We start from the raw sequence: 19,483 nt of genomic DNA on the forward strand, positions 1-19,483 counted from the left end.
TGCACTATTTCCTATTGGCGAGACATTACTCAGGATAATGATAAATGATAATTTTCCCATAAAATATCTTCCTTTTGGGAAATTTAATTATATGAAATCATCAAAATACAGATCAAACAGAAAAGTACTAGCGTACTTTTTTTTTTTTAATTTATTTGATCATGTATCTAACCTTAGAGCATCCAGATTGCAAAACGAATGGATTACAGACAGCATCACTACGTTACAAAAAAGTGCGGAACAAAGTTAGTTTGGGAATAAATAGAAATATGGTATATACAGGGCCGGCTACCATTTAGGCAACCGCCTAGGGCGCAAAACTTCAAGCTATGCTTTATTCGTACTTTACTAAAATATCAAAATTAAATAGTGATATATGATTTAGATATCGATTCTTTTTCCTTATCCCTCACATATCACACTATTTTTTTTTTTTTTTTTTTTTTTTTTTTTTTTTTTTTGTTCCTTACCTAAATGATTTGAACTTAACGCTATTTAAAATTCAGTTAAGATAAATATTTTAAACCGTTAACATTTTAAAATATTAACTTTTGGTATTTTAGAACTTTTTTTTGTAAATGAATTATAACAGAGAATTTTCAAATTAATTAAAAAAGAAAATAAAAAAAGCCTTAATAATTTACCTATTAATTTAACCTGAAAGACAATTTTATTTTATTTAATGTCAATTAGAAACATTTTAGTTTATGAAATAAGGGGGGCACTTATAAACTTTGCCTAGGGCACAAAATAACCTCGCACCGACAGTGAGTGTGTATGTGTGTGTGTGTGTGTGTGTATGTATGTATGTATGTATATATATCACACTATTTTTCTTTATACGTATATATATATATATATATATATATATATATATATATATATATAGCATTATTTCTTTTGTACGTTTAGCAGGTTGGATCCTTTAACATTTAACCGATTTTCTCGAACCAGTAATGGATTTATGATTCTCAATAAATTTTTCTCACTTGTGTCGAAGAAACGAGCGTCTTTTGATCAGATTGTTGATAAAGTTGATTTGATAGCCTACCTTATTGATAAAGGTAGGCTATCGAATATTTTTGGCCCTAAGTGTAGTGTTTATGCATCGTTTCTTTATATTTTAATTTTTATATTTTCTGCGTTGTTGTGTATTAAATATTAACATTCATTATACATTCATTATCGTTTTTATAGGAAATAATAATAAACTATAAACGCACGAATACCCGGGAAGTAACATGGTATGTTCAATGCAAATTGCACTAATTCTGTTATTTAAATTAAGATTGGAATTATTTTGGAGCCGAAACAATAGGTTTTCAGTGTAGAGATTCTCCTCCAACTTGAATTAAGTACTGTGAAGTGTCTTGAATCTAGGCAGAATATAATGTTTTTAATATTTTTACGTTGCAGAATCAATGTAAATAGTAAGTCCACTTATTTTTTAATAAGTTATGATTATAAATGGAAAAACTGATATTAAACACTTCTCAGTATAACGCCCTACTAAAGGAAAAAAAAATGTTGCATTGTAGAAGAGTCGAATCTTTGCAATCTTAGCATTTGTTCCTAGTAACGCTAGTGCCAAAGATGTTTGTATATTTCTTTGCGTAAGTTAGGAATATACGAAGTCTTCCGAAAGCAAAACCACCAGAGAAATTGAGGACCTCATGGCAGCATAATTTTTGCATAACGTCAGTTAAAGGCTATTGAACGACTGACTTTTTCTAACGGAAGATTTTTCTTCGACAGCAAGAGAACATTTTAATGCATGCATATTGCAATTGCTACACAGTGCTTTGTACAATATATGAGGACGCGGCCTTTTATCTTGCTGACCGTATGCACGTTTTCTTGCCATATTGCATGATTTATCCCAAGATAGGAGAATCTAAATTATTTTTATATAGAGAAAAGATGTACTTCGAGGATTCATTTTGTTTTCTTCTCGAATTTCTTTCGTCTACAAACTTGAATACTTTTTGAAATCCACAGCGTGCTCAGTTGCTAGGCAACGACATTTGACAAAAGGAACCTGCTTAGTAAAGCTTGTTAAAATCGACATAAATATGACGAAGCTGTAACTGGATGTCTCTGCTCCATCCCGGTTGCCTAGCAACAAACAGTTGCGTTTTTTTTTCTTCTTTTTTTCCCAGACCGTTGTATTCCCGTTACGATACAGATATATGAGAGATTCAAAGAAAACAAATCTTTTTCTACATGTCATTGCTTAGAAATTTATTCATTCAAATATTTTTTTCTTGTAATATTGTCTTTAATATCTATTCTTTTACAATAGGAATCGCTTATGACTTAGGAATTCCATGAGATTCTTATGACACTTCTGGAATACGGTATAAGAAAACTTTATTGAAATATCTAAGAAAATAAAGAAGTGCTCTGTAGTTCACTCTTTAGTTTTATTTCTTGGAAATTAAAAATCAAGAAGCTTGAGTCGTATCTTTACTAAGAACAGTTAAACGCTTTTGTGAGAGTTAGAAATGTTAATAGTCAAGAATTGAAGAATTCCACGCAGTGCAATTATTTATACATAAAGACGACGTTATATCTTAAGATTTCTTTTTCGTTAAACAGTAATTAAGTAGTCGGTTTTAGAGAACTCGGGAAGTTCGGGTGAGGCATGCAACCTCATGTACTTGATGCAGAGAACAGACACAAGCCATCTGTGAGCAACAGGGAGGCTGCTCGTGCAACTAAGTAACACGTAAAGACCATCAGCGTCAAAAGAGAAGCCCGAATGGGAAAAAATTGCAACTGCATCCAAGCCTTTAAGTGGCCACATTATGGATTTATTCATTCCACTATCCTTTCTCTATTTCCTTCTTTTCCGAATGAATCGGCAAGATCACATGACTTAATGGACCACCATAACGAAACGCTCTTAGTTGATATAGCAAGATCACTTAAGGAAACAAATCTCCTTTCCGCCAAGATTTATTTTAGCCAATAATCACTCCTTATTTGGGAAACCGTGACTGTCTTATAAGTAAATCTAAATTCGCTTCTCCGGTAGTCTCGTTTGCAACCAGCATGGTAACATCTCTCGTGGCTTGTTTTCACTGCTATCAGGATTTTTTTTTTTTATTGGCGGCCACTAATGCAAAACGATTGCCACATTTTTTTTTTTTTAATCCTTAGCCAGCAGAACCATTAGATCGTGGGAGAGGGAAAAGTGGAGTTATTCGTATTGAAGAAGAAACTTTGTTCCATTGTTGTCTTAATATGTAGTTGGACTTGATTCCTCACCAAGCGCTGTTTTTCAGACTTGTGCATTATTTGCATAAACTAGCATGACAAACATTTCTCGCATTAATACAAGGACCACAAGAGTCGAAATGCTCGACGCTTCATTGTTCCCTTGGCTGATGCCATATTTGGAATGCAACAGCAGCCAGTGCTGTGTTAACACTTGCCGGAAAAAATAAGAAAAATCCGCTAAAAATTCGCTTTTCATGTACATATTCTGAGATCTTACTAACACTACATTATCAAATGAAAACAAAACAAAAATGGCAACCACTTTTCTGTTAAATCTCCTCTTATGGATTTTATGGTTCCTAATTAAGTCTAAAATTTGAGTATTCGGGATTATAATTTAATTGTTTAGTTTTTGGAAAAATATGAAAGAACCAGTTCAAAATTGCATAAAAATATCAAAATGGTAAGTTATTTACGGAATTCAGGGCCCAGTGTGTGTGTGTGGGGGGGGCGGTAAGAGTAATCACCGATAAATGAGAACTTTGATGAAAGCCCAGTTGTCCGCCACTTTGGCTTCGTATAGATTCCTATCAGCCTTCTCATCTTGAAGATATTCAGCTTATCCGTGAACAATGTCCACAAATTAGGCTTCGTCAATCTTGTTTTTATAACCGACGTTCTTCGGATTAAAGTAGGTAGGAAAGCACAGTACATGATTTTTATTCTCTCTTGTAGGTTTTGAAGCACGTGATAAGTATTTAATATTATTCGGAACAACACTCCCGTTGTGTTACAGAGTTTTTCCCATCTTATGTTAATTTTCTTTTATCATATTTTCAGCAAAAAAAGTCAGTACACATCACTAGCAAAACTAAAAAAAAAACTTTATAACAAGATCGATCTATATTTAACCTTAACGGCTGCCACTGCTCTCAAAGGACACATCCATCGATCCGGTAGCAGACAGATGGCGATAGTTGTATTCTTACCAAGCAACAAACAGGGATTGGCTTCATAGTCGGAGGACGTTAGCCATTATCAATATTGCAAATCACTTCCTTGATTTTAAGATCGAAATTCAGGTGAAGGCTGTGCCGTAAAGATATCCGAAGAGTCCTCGATTTGTGGTGTAATCATGCAGATGATTGCAAGGATCACGTCCACAGCTACCCTGCTTCTGTGAGAAGAAAAATCAGTCTGGTGATTTTCTTGTCACGAAAGCAAAGTAGCGTCACATAGGGCGATGAAAATAATCGGTCATCTAAAAAGACAAGTTTTTCGTGCGCATTTGGATTCGAACCCACAGAATGTTCGTGGTAGAGTGAGGAGACGCTGACCCCTCCACCATCGAAGTCAACGCGAATGCAGTCTGTCTAGTCTCCGTAGCTCAGTCGGTATAGACGAAGCCCATTGGTTGGAAAGACCTGGGTTCGATTCTCGTCCATGACTTGAACCTTTATCTGGTCTCTTTCGACTAAAGGTGAGTTAGCCGGTCTCATACGGAGGTGGAAGGGTTTCACCCGGAAACTCGGGTTTTTCGTCCCTCAGAACAGGCAAACTGGCCCCGCGAACACACATGGATTTACATCATATGATACATTACATCATAATATATATAATATTAAATCCCTTATTAGGAGGCTCAGCCCGTCTCCACAAAGGGACGGGGAGAAAGAGGGGGGAACCCCATACGAATAAATAAATAAATGTAGTCTGTCGAGTTAATGTCGAGCTTGCTTAATTAAGAACCGCTAAATAAGTGGATTCATTATCGGAAGAAGATGCGATAAATCACTCTGTTCAAAATATGATTTAAATCCAGAAGAATGCCGCTGTGCATTTTTAATTGATGACCGCTGTTAATTTTCATTGTTTTTCGCAGTGACACACAAAAGCATTCAACGTGACATTCTGACTGATGGTTTAAAACTCTCCCCGTCGCATATTTATTTGAATTTCGGTCCTCCAGCGACTTCATTGATTTGTGTCGTTAACTAATGAACAAGGAAATCGTATTAAATCTCTTTATCCTAAAACACACCATAATTTGCTACGTTGTCGTGTTTTTCTAATGAATTGTCACCCGCTTGAACGTGACTTGCGTGTTTCCTGTCTTTTCAGCTTCCACCCGCACGCTCGTTACTAACTTTGTTAAGTCATCAATCATTGGGTCATTGTTAGCGAGTTCAGGTGGAGACCGCCGAGGGAAATTCGTCTTCTAAAAATAATAGAGTTGCATTTCTCTATCGGTATCTCATTACATTCCTACTGCTTGATCATTCTGCGCATGCTCTCTCTCTCTATTTGTAGATATTGGTTTCTATTTGCGATTCAAATGTACTGAGTCGCTCTTTGAAGGTTTTACTTTCTTGAAGAGAGTTGAACTTACCTAAAAAAACAAAATAAAAATATCCTGTCATTTTTAAAATGCAAAGTGTGTGGATTCGGGTCTTTTTTAAAAGTTCTCTACGAGAGAAAAATATTAAAGGATATTAGGTTTTTTTAAAAATAACGAGATCACTAAGTAATGAGGTTAAGTGTTCACAGCCTGGTTTGTCTCTGGGAGGAGGGGAAAAATCACGTTCCCACTCATTGTTTATTCGTTTTTCTTTCGCCTATGCCCAAAGAAACCTCGGATGTGAGGTAATAAGATACAGTTCTTTGGATATACGCAAAAAATTGATAATTGAGCATGTGTTTTCATCTGTACATAGGTATATAGGATAAATAAACAACGAAAAAAATCAGTCTGCCGATTTTTTTTATTTACATAACTTAATATTATTATGAAGATTTCTGAATATACGAATGCAAGATAAAATACATTCAATCATAAGTTTTTTTCATAAGAGCGAAGGGTTCCGCAAGTTCTACACGATTCCTGAATTTTGCACTGTTCCAGAATATTATGTCGTGTGATATTTGTTGGCATACACTTGACAAGATTGTAATCTCAGTCATACCACACATAGTGGCCATCTGGGATCATTTTGGTGGTGTGAAATATAGTCGACTGCGCCTTTATAAAAATATATAATACTTAATTTCTTTAAGTTTTGATTCAATACTTTGTTCGAAATATATACTTGTTCATCTCAACTCATTTAACATATTATACTTAACAGTCGTGACCCCGTTGCTCTTTATCCGTTGCTTGATTTAGTCTACTACAGTTCACCTTTCTTTCAATTAGACTACCCCCCCCCCTTTCTCAAATGTCGTAACTATGCTTAATCACTTGCACGAATAGGAATTGCCTCTGGCTGGAGTCAATCCCTTTGTCTAAACTATAAGCGTTTTTCTATATTGATTTCTGAAAAATTTATTTATTTATTACGACTGCGCCATCAGAAATCGCAGATAAGACTTGAATATCCTTCCATAAGAAAAACACTCGACAAAGCACGGAATTATCCCTTACACTTATCACTATATCAAGCAACGCAATATTCTATTCTTCAGTCATGGCTACTTATCTCTCTAGGTCACACAGGTTCGGTATTTTTATGAGAAGTATATGGTATATAGGAATCAGGCAAGTTATTTGGCAAACAAAATAATTTATTCATGCTAATTAAGTACAAAGCGCACAATCTTTTTCCTGACTCTATACTTCCCAGCAATATTAACTTAGATCGTAAATTATCCAATCTAGTTCAACAATTCCCCTTTAAGTAAACAGACTAAAGTAATATTTGTGCCTACACTTAAGTCATACAAAATAACAGACCTTCCCATACTATGCCACAGGCAAGCTTAGACAATAAATAACAGTACTCACATTAATCTTCACCTTGTAACAACGCCAACTTATCTCACACAACTAAGCAATTTAATTCTGAATGGTTAGCTAATTTCCTTCAGTCATGAAGTAATACTAGCAACAACAACAACAACAAAAAAAAAAAAAAAAAAAAAAACAGCTAGAGCAATCTCTGCTACAATTTCTGCCTCTAGGTAAATCACATATAATAGACCTTACCTGGTATTTAGTCATCTAGTCCACATCAGTAGACCCTTGAGATCGTTATCATCTTCCTTCTGATATTGCTTACACACACACACACGGGCACCGTTTTCCGATATCGACGAGGGCACTTCCACAGGCAGAGATCATCAGGAACCTTGGCGGCTGTAAATCCGGAACTTGCATTCTACACTGCATAAACGACCTATTTGGCGTCAGTTGGCTGGAACGGGGTCCCTTGACCTAGAATCGGCAGGGCATACTCGAACCAGGAGCCGGAACAGAAACCGAGTGAAATCGAACTTATCCAGCGACGACCATCGAAACGACCTCTCCTCCTAAACGGTCTTCTAGCTAACTACGGATGACCTTCTCCGCAACGAACCCTCTTCATGACTACTGACCTTCCTCGAAAAAACTCCTCTCTCCGTGTCTGTCTCTTGATGTCTCCTCCTTTTATGCTGCTCAATCGACCTTGGTTCTTGCTACCATTTTATTTCCTTGGGTATTCAGAGAGGTCTTTCTCCTCACCTTTTAGGTCGTTGCGTTAAGGCGGGAAACCCCGTACATTCTTGATCTTCGCGTGGGCGATGGCCTTAGGTCTTATTCTTAATCCCGGCTGGGATATTTCTCTGTCTTAACAATCTATAGTTGCAATTCATTCATACATTTTTTCTTTGTCTTTTGTTGTTGTGCAGCAAATCAATAGCTAAATATTAACCAAAATTACAAGTATGTTAAATTAATTTGAATTCTTAAGTAAAATCAGTATTGAAAGAATCTAATCTAAAAATTCTGTCTGTACAAGATTTTACAGTGGGGTCCATGATATTAGTTTAAAAAAAAAATTATGTAATTAACAGACATAATTCACTGGCTACGAGACCAGTGAATTCTGTCAATTAATTGTATGTGTGTGTGCTGTTCTGGTAGGTTGGTCTTCTTTTGCATTATTGCGGAAACCAGAATTTCCGGCGGTTGGCTGGATGGAGAATAGACCGTTTTATTTTTCGAGAGTGGAGAAAATACAAAAAATATAACTTTTTATGCGGCATTATCCACCGTAGTGGAATGAAATACGTTTATTGTTTTATTGTTTGGCTAACTTGCTTATTTGGCTATGGTTTGACTCTTCAATTAATCCAGAAAATTCAGTGTCTTCTTATGCTTTGCAAGTGACCTCCATTTGTGGCTTTGCTTATGGGGTATGAGATATATGAACAAAAATGAAAAGTGACTCATCCAAGTTACGTCAAATAACATAATATCATGTAACCTAAAATGAGTTTATGGAGAGCATAAAACAAGGAGAGCATAAAATGAGTTTATGGAGAGCATAAAACAAGGAGAGCATAAAATGAGTTTATGGAGAGCATAAAACAAGGGAGGTATACAAAATGATCAGAACCATTAATAGAAAGTGGCAACCAAAACAGACCACAATTAAAGATGAAAAGGGCAAAATATTGATGAATAAAGAAAAAATTGTACAGCGGTGGACAAAATACTGTAGTGAGTTATATGAAGAAAAACTAGATTCAGATAGCATTGGGAAACTCACTGAAGAATTGAAGCAGATATCACCACCAGGTAATGAGCATGATATGGACATTTAAAGAGGAGAGGTAGAAAAAGCAATAGGATGGCTAAAACACAACAAGAGTCCTAGTAACGATAACATTACTGGAGAAATGATTAAATATGGTGGTGAAAGTATGGTTACAGAAATGCACCAACTATGTAATATGGTATGGAAAGAAGGGAAAATGCCAGAGGAGTGGTGAAATCAATATTAGTAACATTATATAAGAAAGGAAATAAGCTAGAATGCAAAAATTATAGAACAATTGCCTTGATAAGTCACCTTGGTAAAGTGATGATGATCATATTGACAGAAAGATTGAGAACACAATTGGAAGCATACCTTGTAGACGAGCAAGCAGGATTTAGGAAGGATAAAGCTACAATCCAACAGATTTTGACAATGAGATTAATAGCAGAGAAAGCTAGGAGAAAAAACAAAAACATATATACTTGCTTTGTTGACTTTCAGAAAGCATTTGACAGTATTGACCAGAAAGTGACATTAGCAGTTCTAGAATCCTATGGAATTGATAAAAAAAACTAATAGCTATATTAAAAGATGTTTACCAGAATGCAGTTGCAGCAGTTAGAATAGGTGATGATTTGGGGAAATGGTTTAAAACAAGCAGAGGTACTAGACAGGGAGACCCAATATCACTAAGCATTTTCATCGCACATTTAGAAAGAAGATGCCAAAGGAATATCTGTACACGGAATGAGAATTAACAATCTAAGATTTGCAGATGACATTGTTATTATTGAAGAAGACGAAAGAGAACTACAAAAAACACTGAAACTGTTAAATGAGGAAGGGAAGAGATTTGGACTTATGAACTTTGAAAAAACAAAGACAATGGTATTTGGTGAGAAGAACATGAAACAAAAGATACAAGTGGATGGAACTGATATAGAAAATGTAGAACAATTCACATATTTGGGAAGTAAACTGACATATGACTTGGACTATAAAAAAGAAATAAAGATCAGGATTGCAAAGGGAAGAACAAATCTGAAGGCCATGGATAACATCTGGAAAAGTGAAGTGAAGTGATCAGTCTGCAAACAAAACTAAGCGTATTAGAAACATGCATCTTCAGCGGTGTAGTGTACGGATCTGAAACGTGGGTAATAAATAAGGAATCAAGAAAAAGAATTTTGTCATTTGAAAGAACTTGTTGCAGGAAGATTCTAAGAATAGGATTGGGTACAGAAAATCACCAATGAAGAGCTCTATCAGAAGATACAACCAAAACAGAATCTAATGCAGAAGATTATAAAACGGAAGCTGCAATTATTTGGACACATCTGTAGAATGAGTGAGGACAGGAAGATAAAGACATTTATGTTTGGTATTTTGGATGGTTTAAACAGAAGAGGTAGACCATACAGAGAATGGATAGACGATATAAAAGACTGGTGTGGAATGGGTGTACAAAAACTGCGACACTGTGCACTGGACAAAGAAAGGTGGAAGAAGATAGTGAAACAGGCATCAGACATCAACGGGCAGTGAGCCCATGATTCGTGATGATGATGAAAATGAGTTTCTTATTTTTTTATTGTGCAGCACGATCCCAATAACCTGTAGTCTCTCGTCAGTTACTTACCTAAGCAGTTTAGTGCAGTTTTTCATTAAAAAAATAAGAAATAATGCAAAACAGTGAAACACTGGCAACCACATGGCAACTTGTACTATTTCTAGCAGTAATTATAGGTTATTGTAAATGATACTGCACTTAGAAATATTTGTTACAAATAAATAAAATCATGGCCTCATGGAAGCAAAATACCCACCACTTGAGGAGCTCAAAAAGTTTTTCAACATCCACGAGAGTTCGTGTAGTTGCAACTTTGACCACTATGGAATGTCGTTCTGTCAGTACAATAGTGTCTCAACAATAAAAAAAATAATAATAAATAAATAAAAAAACAGGAAAAGTAAAAATAAGTAGTGTTTTATGATTTGACTCCACTTGTTCCCGAGAAGATAATTTCAGTGAGTTTGCAATGCAAAATAACCGTGCAGTTTCCAGGAAACTACGCTGTGAATCTCTAAAACAACCGCAAAAGATGTTAGGAACTATTAAAATTATATAAAGGTATTATTAAATTCGACGATAAACTGATTAAAAGATTCGTTTTTCAGTTATTTGTTTTCTCACCGAAAAAGATAAAATAAAACCTTTTATTTCTGACACATGCAAATATCAGGACGCCTAGCCATGCAGACTTTACATTTGGCAGTTGCTCTTAACAACATCGAGCATTGACTTGCTGGGTGCAAATCGGCTATGAATAAAAAAATAATAATAATATGCAGCGTTTTAATTATATTTTTTTTATCATCTCGTATATCAAGAATATTTTGGTGCTTTCAATCTGAAAGAAGTTACGACTTAAGTAATCAACAGAGTTAAGTCGAACACTTCTGGATAGTTTAGAGACGTTCTACTTAATAGTATGTCTGAAAGCATTTGTTGCTGTAATGAATATTTCCAAGTGCAAACACCATTGATAATGACTTTATTTTAGTTAATGAAACTGTCGTTAGGGGAATGCTATGTTCAGATTGTTTTTGCTGTCAGTGGTTACATCCTCAAAGTGGGTGGCATTATTTTTTTAGGTTCCCCCGATATGCATTTTAAACATTGCAATAACATACTCAGAAAACGCCATTTATTTTGTACTGAGAAGGAAAAAAAAAACCTGTTATATACCTCTATATAGATATAAAAACATGGAGAATCGAGAGGTAAAAAAAAAAAAAAAGAGCGAGAGGCAGGGAGTTGTTTCGTGAAGTTGAGGGACAGGTGGTGCATCAATCTTATTCTAATCCCGGGCGTATGAAGAATTGCTACCGGTTTAGTCCTTAAATGGCTCTCTTTTCCATACAAATCCGAACGGCTCTCAATATCATTGCTTCATTATGATGTCAATGCTCGGTGTTGTTAAGAGCAACTGCCAAATGTGAAACTAATTGAAAGAGTCTTTTATGGTTGCTATTGATTTTAAATATTTATCCAAAAACATTTCTTTGGGATGTCTGCACGTCTACTTCTTCCGAATCTAAAATCAAATTACAGTCAGTAAAGAAACAGAAATGAACAACTACAAAAAAAAAAAAACACTTCTTTCCCATTATTTTGCCGAACCACGCCATTCGATACTCGACAGAAAATTACGGAAATCCCTGGAGATATTCCATCCAAATTTGAAAGCTTTCTTTTTTTTATCCAATGATCGCACTACTTTTGGGTTTCCCATTAATGTTTCTAAGTGTGTCGCAACATCCCCTCCCCCACCCCACGTAGAACTTCCCGCGTCGTTTCTATTACTGTAAATTGAATGGCAGTGTTGTTTCTCCTCCCTTCTTTCTTTCTATAAATATTGAAATCTGCATCATAAAAAAAGCCCATCAACCCTAGTGATGCTTGAATCAGATTTCAATTTCCTTTTTCTAATATTTTTTCCCCTCTAATTCTTTGTTTCTTTAAATTTCATCACATCACGTCCACATGAATTCAATTGTACCTCGGAAATGTTTTCCTTTGCCTGTTGTAAGCAAATATTTCCATCTAATGTGCTTCTCTTGCTGTTAGCCATCTTCGTTTTCTGTTTGATGGACCCATGGTTATCGAAATGGAGCACCTTTGTTTACTCTGAGGAGCTGTCCCCCCCTCTATTCTTATTCATTTTTTTTTTAATTATTTGCACTCGCTTATTTTGATGGACGTTTGACTAACACGCTTTGCTCTGTTTCAACTCAGTTTTTGCTCTCTCCGAAGTGCCAACTATAATTATATTAATCACACGGTGATTGAAAACATCTACAGCTTTAAAAGCGCTGTCCTGTTTTTGGTTACTGGCTTTATGAAGATATTCAAAAGAGTATTGATTTTCATTCTTGTTCCATCAGCCAGCTATCGCGCTGTTTTTAACCTACACATGCCATTTTAAATTCCTTTCGCGGAGTGGCTCCTGATTATTAATGGCTTACCCTCTGACTTTTTTCAAGTTCTTTGAATTTTACCAATAATAAACGTAGCACTTTGAATTGGCAATTTTTCATTTTATCAGTTTGCGTTACTATAAAGGCAGTTTTAAACATGCTCATTGATGGTTGAATTCCAACCATCTTTTATTAATAAAAATTACATAATCTCGTTTTCATTGGTGCACTGTCAATAAAAAAAAAATTACTTCGAATTTTATGAGTTTCAATCCTGCTGTAATCTTCCATTTTCCGAATATGTTTCGTATTTCTATTTCAGATTTATGGTCATGTTGTTCACGGATCTTTTTATATTTTCTTGCGTCGATTTATGGTGTTTGAGGTTGTTGGTCTTCAATAACTGCAATTTTTCCCATATTGGATTTTATTTGATTTATTCCTCTTCCTAGTTGTCTGCAGTTAATTTTCATTGTTTGAAATCTGCAGCTGCATTTCCGCTGCAATATTTCTGAGCAGTAATGCTTTATTATTGGAGTTAAATTTCTACCAATAATTTTATATTCGAGTCTCTTTTTACAAATGCGTTTTTTGTGATGATTTCATAGAAAAGGTTTTGGATCGAACGCTACTGAAGATAGCTCTGCATTATGCATTAACGACTTTTCTCGTCTAAGAGTAGTTTCTCGCGTGCATGTCACAATAACTCAGCAAAAAATATTTTTGCTGGTTCATATTTTTGAAAGCACTCACTGCATGCATTCTTCTACTTAAAAAGCTTCTTGATTATCAAATGAACAACCGAACGCCAGTTTCTTTGCTGTCTGCATATGTTGCCGGGGGTTTACTAAGCCTCGATAGACTGAAGTTCCTAAAATGACAACGAGGATTCATATCTTTAAATAAAATCCAGTTTATTTACTCAATCTGTTTTCATATTTAACTGACGTCATGGAAAATGATTAGCAATTCTAGAAAGTAATTTATCTTTGACTCGTATTATGTTTTTTTTTTTTTTTTTAAGTTTTTACTATTTTCTTCATCGTTAATAAAATATATTGTACCATATTTTAATTCCGGAAGAATAATATGTGATTTCAACGCTAGTTACAATCTCTTCTGTGGATGTTGCTGCACACTGGCCATCATCTTTTCATTTTTACTACAGTTGTTTTTCATGGAAATCCTACTCGCAAAAGGTTGTAAACTTTATAATGCCGTAACTATTGGTGTCGCAAGATTATTAATTTAATGATTAATTAACCTGGAACCTTTTTATATAGAGATCAAGCACGGAACTTTTTCAAGATACTTCAGACCTCTATTAAGCAGGGTGATAGAGATCTCACAGGGATGTGCAGTGATTCCCATCTGGACACGTGGAACTCTCATGCGAGTTTTTCAACTAAAATGGTATTAGTATTAAATAAATGCATATTTAACTGACGTATTTATGTTATGGCTGTAGCTGTCATTTTTTAAGTGTCATCTCATATCAGGAAGTTGACTATTATGGATTTCTACCTGAGATATCCACAATGTGCGGTAGAAAGATAACATGGTGAGACTGTAATCTCTTCCATCTCGCAGTTAGTATCGTATGTCTGTAGATATGTGTTCACGGGGGCTAGTTTGTCTGTTTTGGAGGACAAAAACCCCGAGTTTCCGGGGGGGGGGGACTACCTCCGTATGCGATTGCTTAATTCACCTTTCATTGTAAAGCCCTGATAAAGGTTCCTCACGTCATAGAAGGGATTCGAACCCGAGCCTTTCCGACCAAAGGGCTCGAGGCAGCCACTAATCGTAAAAGAGGCAAAGCGTTCTTGTGAAAATAAACCGAGAAATCGGCCTTCAGAACACACGCAATATACAGACAAAAAATATTGTTGTTGGTGATGGTGGGGGATAGGTGGTGCTGATGGTGGTAGTGCCATAGTTGGATAATTAAGTAGTAGTGGAGAGGATGAGATGTATTTAGCGAAGTAGAGTAGTGTGCCCTCCCACGATGAGTCCTTAGACTCCCTGGAGGTGTCACGTGACAATAATAATAATAATAAATTCCTTGATCCGACTACCAGGAGGACAACCGATGTTATTACGGGAACTGATCAGAAGTTAAAGCTGTTACCGTCATCCATATAGGAAAGAGTCACAAAGTCACAAACGGCTGTTTCTGACTGCTTTCCTACGATCCAACCACGTTAATTCTGCAGTCCAAGCCAATTGTTAAGAAAGAAAAAATATTGCATCCTATTTTCACAAAAGCTAAGAAATAAGTTGCATAAAATACACTCTCGTCGTCCCAATGTCGAACGTCGGAGTTTTAGGACGCACGAACATTTTGGCACCCAAAACGGACGGGCCATTAGCAAACTCGTGTTATCAGAAGAGCTTCTATCAAAATTGAAGGAAAAATTACCTTTTGAATCTCCATAGACAGCGCTGTTATGAAGAAAAAACAGCGGTGGTCGCCTGGAGCCGTAATTTGTCACTCTGACACGACACTATCGGCAGATATACATAAACATGAATGTAATTGACGAAATAATCTCTCTCGCCGCGAGGCTACCGTCGCTTGTACTCTGTCGAGTCTCGTGTGAATCCGAACGGAGATACATAGGTAACTGAGGGGCTGCCGTAGGACAAAGATGCTGCGCACCCCCCTCTTTCCCCAGTGTTTCGAGGGAAAGGGGATCTTTGGAAGGACTCGTGTGAATCGTTTTCGCTGCATTATACTCTAATCATGTTTTTTTTTTTGTTGTTGTTGTTGAAGAGTGCGGGAAGTGCAGCTATTTTTTTTTTAATGATAGAGGCGGAAGCATCGGCGGACTTGAATCATGCAGGAGGAACACCCTGTGAACCAGGATGTTCCTCTGAAGTTGAGAGGACAATAACCCTGATACCTCAAGACGAACTAATATTACTCTGATTACATTATTTTTTTGCTTTTGTGCGGTAAACATCCGTGTGCCCCGATTTCCCCTCCCCCCCCCATGTCTTCGTGCACATATCTACTTAGTTATTTCTGTGCAATTGGAGTCTTAGTTTATATAATTATTCCATTATCTTTCTCCTTCCACATTTTTTTTCTTTACTTTGATAAAACATTTAATGGTATTCAATCTTCAAATAATGTATCTACAATTATCTTTAATTAATAGTGTTTAAAAAAAAAACGAAGACGCAGATCTTTACCTCATTTCTAACTCGCGATGTTGTACCGATAGAACTATCCACAATGTAGGATGAATTAAGATTTCAATCATCACTTGCTTGACCGCACGAAGAATGACTTTGTTTCGAATCTAGTCAGTGACTAGAGGAAATTTTTCCAAGCCTTTTTTCGACCGGTTCCCGAGTTAGTCGATCTCTGGCACGGGCAAGCGGGTTTTTTCTGGAGGAAACTCTGGTTTTTCGTCCGGTAAGCTCAAGAAAAATCGACCGTAGAACCCACACTATTTCAGACATTAAATATATTGTGTTGTGTTAGGAACTACGAGATGGTGGCACTTGTTGAGCAGCCTCTTCACTGCTTGCCGCTTAATTAGTGATAGCCTTGGGCCAGCTATCTCTGATTGGCTACCAGTGGAGATTGAACTGCCCACTCAGTCTCCAAAAAAGTAGATAAGGCTAAAACAGCGTCGCCTACTCCTTGTACGGGAATAAAAAGGCTTTAGCTGATTTTTTTTATTTCCATCACAGCTGGTGAAATACGAAGAGTCGGAGATTTGTGAGATACTTAACGGTAAGAGACTATGTGAGCGTAGCTTTCAAAGCATCGTTTAAATATATCCGACTTGACTTGTAAATCGGTACTGTTTGACAATTGACAAGGTTTATTATCATAGAGGGTATTTACATATATATGATAAGGCATTATGTTTTCTGTACAGTACAAAGATTCAATACAAAATGCAGAGTACTTAATTTTTGTACTTAATTTTTTATAAATATGAATATAATTTTTTTTTAAAAACTAGCTAAATATTTATCCGTCGTATTTATATATGGATTGGCACGAATGTGCACATGCACTATACAATGCAGTAATACAACACAACATTTACTACATATAATTCAATAATAATAATAATGGAATAAGTTCATATAAATATATATAATTTTTCTGATGACAAAATGCAAAATTTCTGCATTTTATCATTTGTATTTTGTTTCAATATTTTTATATTCTGTATTTAATACAGATTTTACAACATATGCTTTAATAATAATGATAGTAATAAGAAGTCAATATCAAAGTTTGTTAGTAACCGCATATATACTATTAAAGCAGTGTTACATTTTTTAACACAACAGAAATTCAATACTGTATACAAGTTACTGGGTACATTATTTATTTATTTTTTTGATAAACTTGTTTGTTTGGTTGGCATTTCTGCTGTCTTCCTCGACGCTTCTACAGAGCTTATCTAAGGATGATAATAGATGGCGGTGGTTAAGTGGTTTTGTTTCAGTACCCGTCTGAAGCAAGCCAGATATAGATTTAACTGTCTATATGTACGTGCTTGGAAACATATATATATGAAGATATATGCATTTTTTCCGGTTAACGTGTAGAGGCGAGTACACGCGGCCACAGACTACCAATGCAGGAGCATAGTTTAACTTTTTTTGAAGGAGGGGGGAAGGGTTTGGATTCGGATATGGCGTGTTTGTTTGCTTGTAATGGTGTTTGAGAGGAATTCGTTATAGGTGTGTGTGTGTGTGTGTGTGTGTGTAAAATTGCCTTCTAGTTTTCATTTTCGCTATAATATCTATATAGAGCCTGTTACAGCTCTCTGTAGATCCCTAGGTTTCTGTCGTCGAATGGCAGTTTATCATGTCAGGTATGTAGAAGCTTCGGGTGGCTTTTCCGTAGTGATTATTATACCTGCATGTTATGTAATTTGAGTGTGTCTTGTTATCTGATATGTTGTTCTGGTTACTCTGTAGCCAGACTTGGACTGAAGTAATGTTTTAGCATCACTATGTAGTGGCATAAGTGTTTCACCTTAAATATTTTATGTTCTGTCGTTGCTGTCCGTATGAGTGCGGGCTCTTTGCTCCCAGAATATCATTTTACCATTTTATTTTGCAACGATTATAATCTAAGTTTGTAATCTGCGCAGAATGAGTGCGGTGTGATTGCGTATTTTAAAATGCTACTCTAGCAAGCATCATGTTTTCACATGATGCTTGCTAGAGTAGCATTTTTATGTATGTTTGAGCAGTGTGATTTATTAGATATAGTTTGCATGCTGTTATCCTGAGTTTGTTGTGTAGATAGTTTGTATGGCTTTTCCAGCTTTGATCAGCATCTAAAAGAAGTCCGAGATACTCTGTTTTCACCTGTGTGATGGTTGTGGTTTTAGGATCAGTGCTTTGTGTATATGAGGATGGATGTCGGATAGTGAGATATTTAGTGTCCATGGAGTTTTTGAATATCATTAGCTTTGTTTTTCAGGTTTATATATCCGTTTTCAGTTAGCCAATTAGTAATCAGATTGATGTCGTGTTGCATATTTGTGTAAGCTATATTTGCGTTGTTGTAAATGAATACTATGGCCGTGTTGTCTGCGTCTTGGAAGATATTACTTTTTAGGGGACGATGACTAATATCTTGTGTGTATATGTTAAACAGGATGAGAGAAAGAACAGCTCCTTGTGGTTCTCCACAGATTACCGGCAGGTCTTTGCTGTACGTTGATCATATACGTGTGATGTGCTTTCTGTTTTTCATGTATGCTTTTGAACCACTGGAGTAGACAACTTGCGATTCCGATATGTGTTAGTTTGTTCAGCAAGGGTTTTGTGTGTTAGGGTGTCAAATGCTTTTATTATGTCAATAAAAACAACTAATACTATTCTGTTTTTATCTAACGCAGCGTTTATTAAATCTGGGAAATCTTCCAGGGGTGTTGTTGTCCCTTTATGTTTTTTGAAACCCATATTTTGTTCAAGATCAGTACTATCAACATAAGAAGCCTGAATGGCATAGAAATAGAGCTAGCTGAGGAATTGGAAAAGTACCAGATCGACATAATACGGGTGACTGAAACAACAAAAAAAAGACAACTGGTGAGATCTTTCTGAGCAATAAACGCAATGTTATATTCAGGGAATACAATCAAGGAAAAGAAGGAGCATCCATAGTATTCAACACAAAATACGAGACTAATCTTCTTGAATGGCAGGCAGTCTCAAGTAGAGTGATGTGGGCAAATATCGGAATGCGGAACTGGACAATGAGACTTATTTGTGCCTATGGTCCCACAGAAGGTTCTACTAAGGTAGAAGTGGAGGAATTTTTTGAGGCTTTAGAGAAAGCAACTGACCCAATGAAAAAGGAAAGTTGATCCTTGTTGGGGATCTAAATAGCAGAGTAGGAAATGAATGTCTGACATACAAGAATATTTTGAGAAAATTTGGAGAAAAGAGCAAAGCTAACAATAATGGCAAATACCTGTTGGATTTCTGCTCAGGACATGGACTGGTTATTACATTACTAAAACTATGTTCCAACATAAAAGTGTGCACAAATTCACATGGAGAGAAGAGGAAAGGCATAAAAAAAAGTCTCATTGACTATGTTATTGTTGATAGTGATGTTTTCCCAGTGGTGCAGGACACTAGAGTATACAGAGGATTTGAAATTGGAAGTGATCATCATTTAACTTGGGCAGGATATAATTGAATATCATATTGAAAAGAAGAACATGTAAGAAAGTTTTAAAGCGAATAAACGTTGAGCAGCTCTCAGA

Source organism: Typopeltis vanoorti, chromosome 6, assembly GCF_054136105.1.
Source record: "Typopeltis vanoorti isolate ZY-2024b chromosome 6, IOZ_Tvanoo_1.0, whole genome shotgun sequence".
NCBI lineage: Eukaryota > Metazoa > Arthropoda > Arachnida > Uropygi > Thelyphonidae > Typopeltis > Typopeltis vanoorti.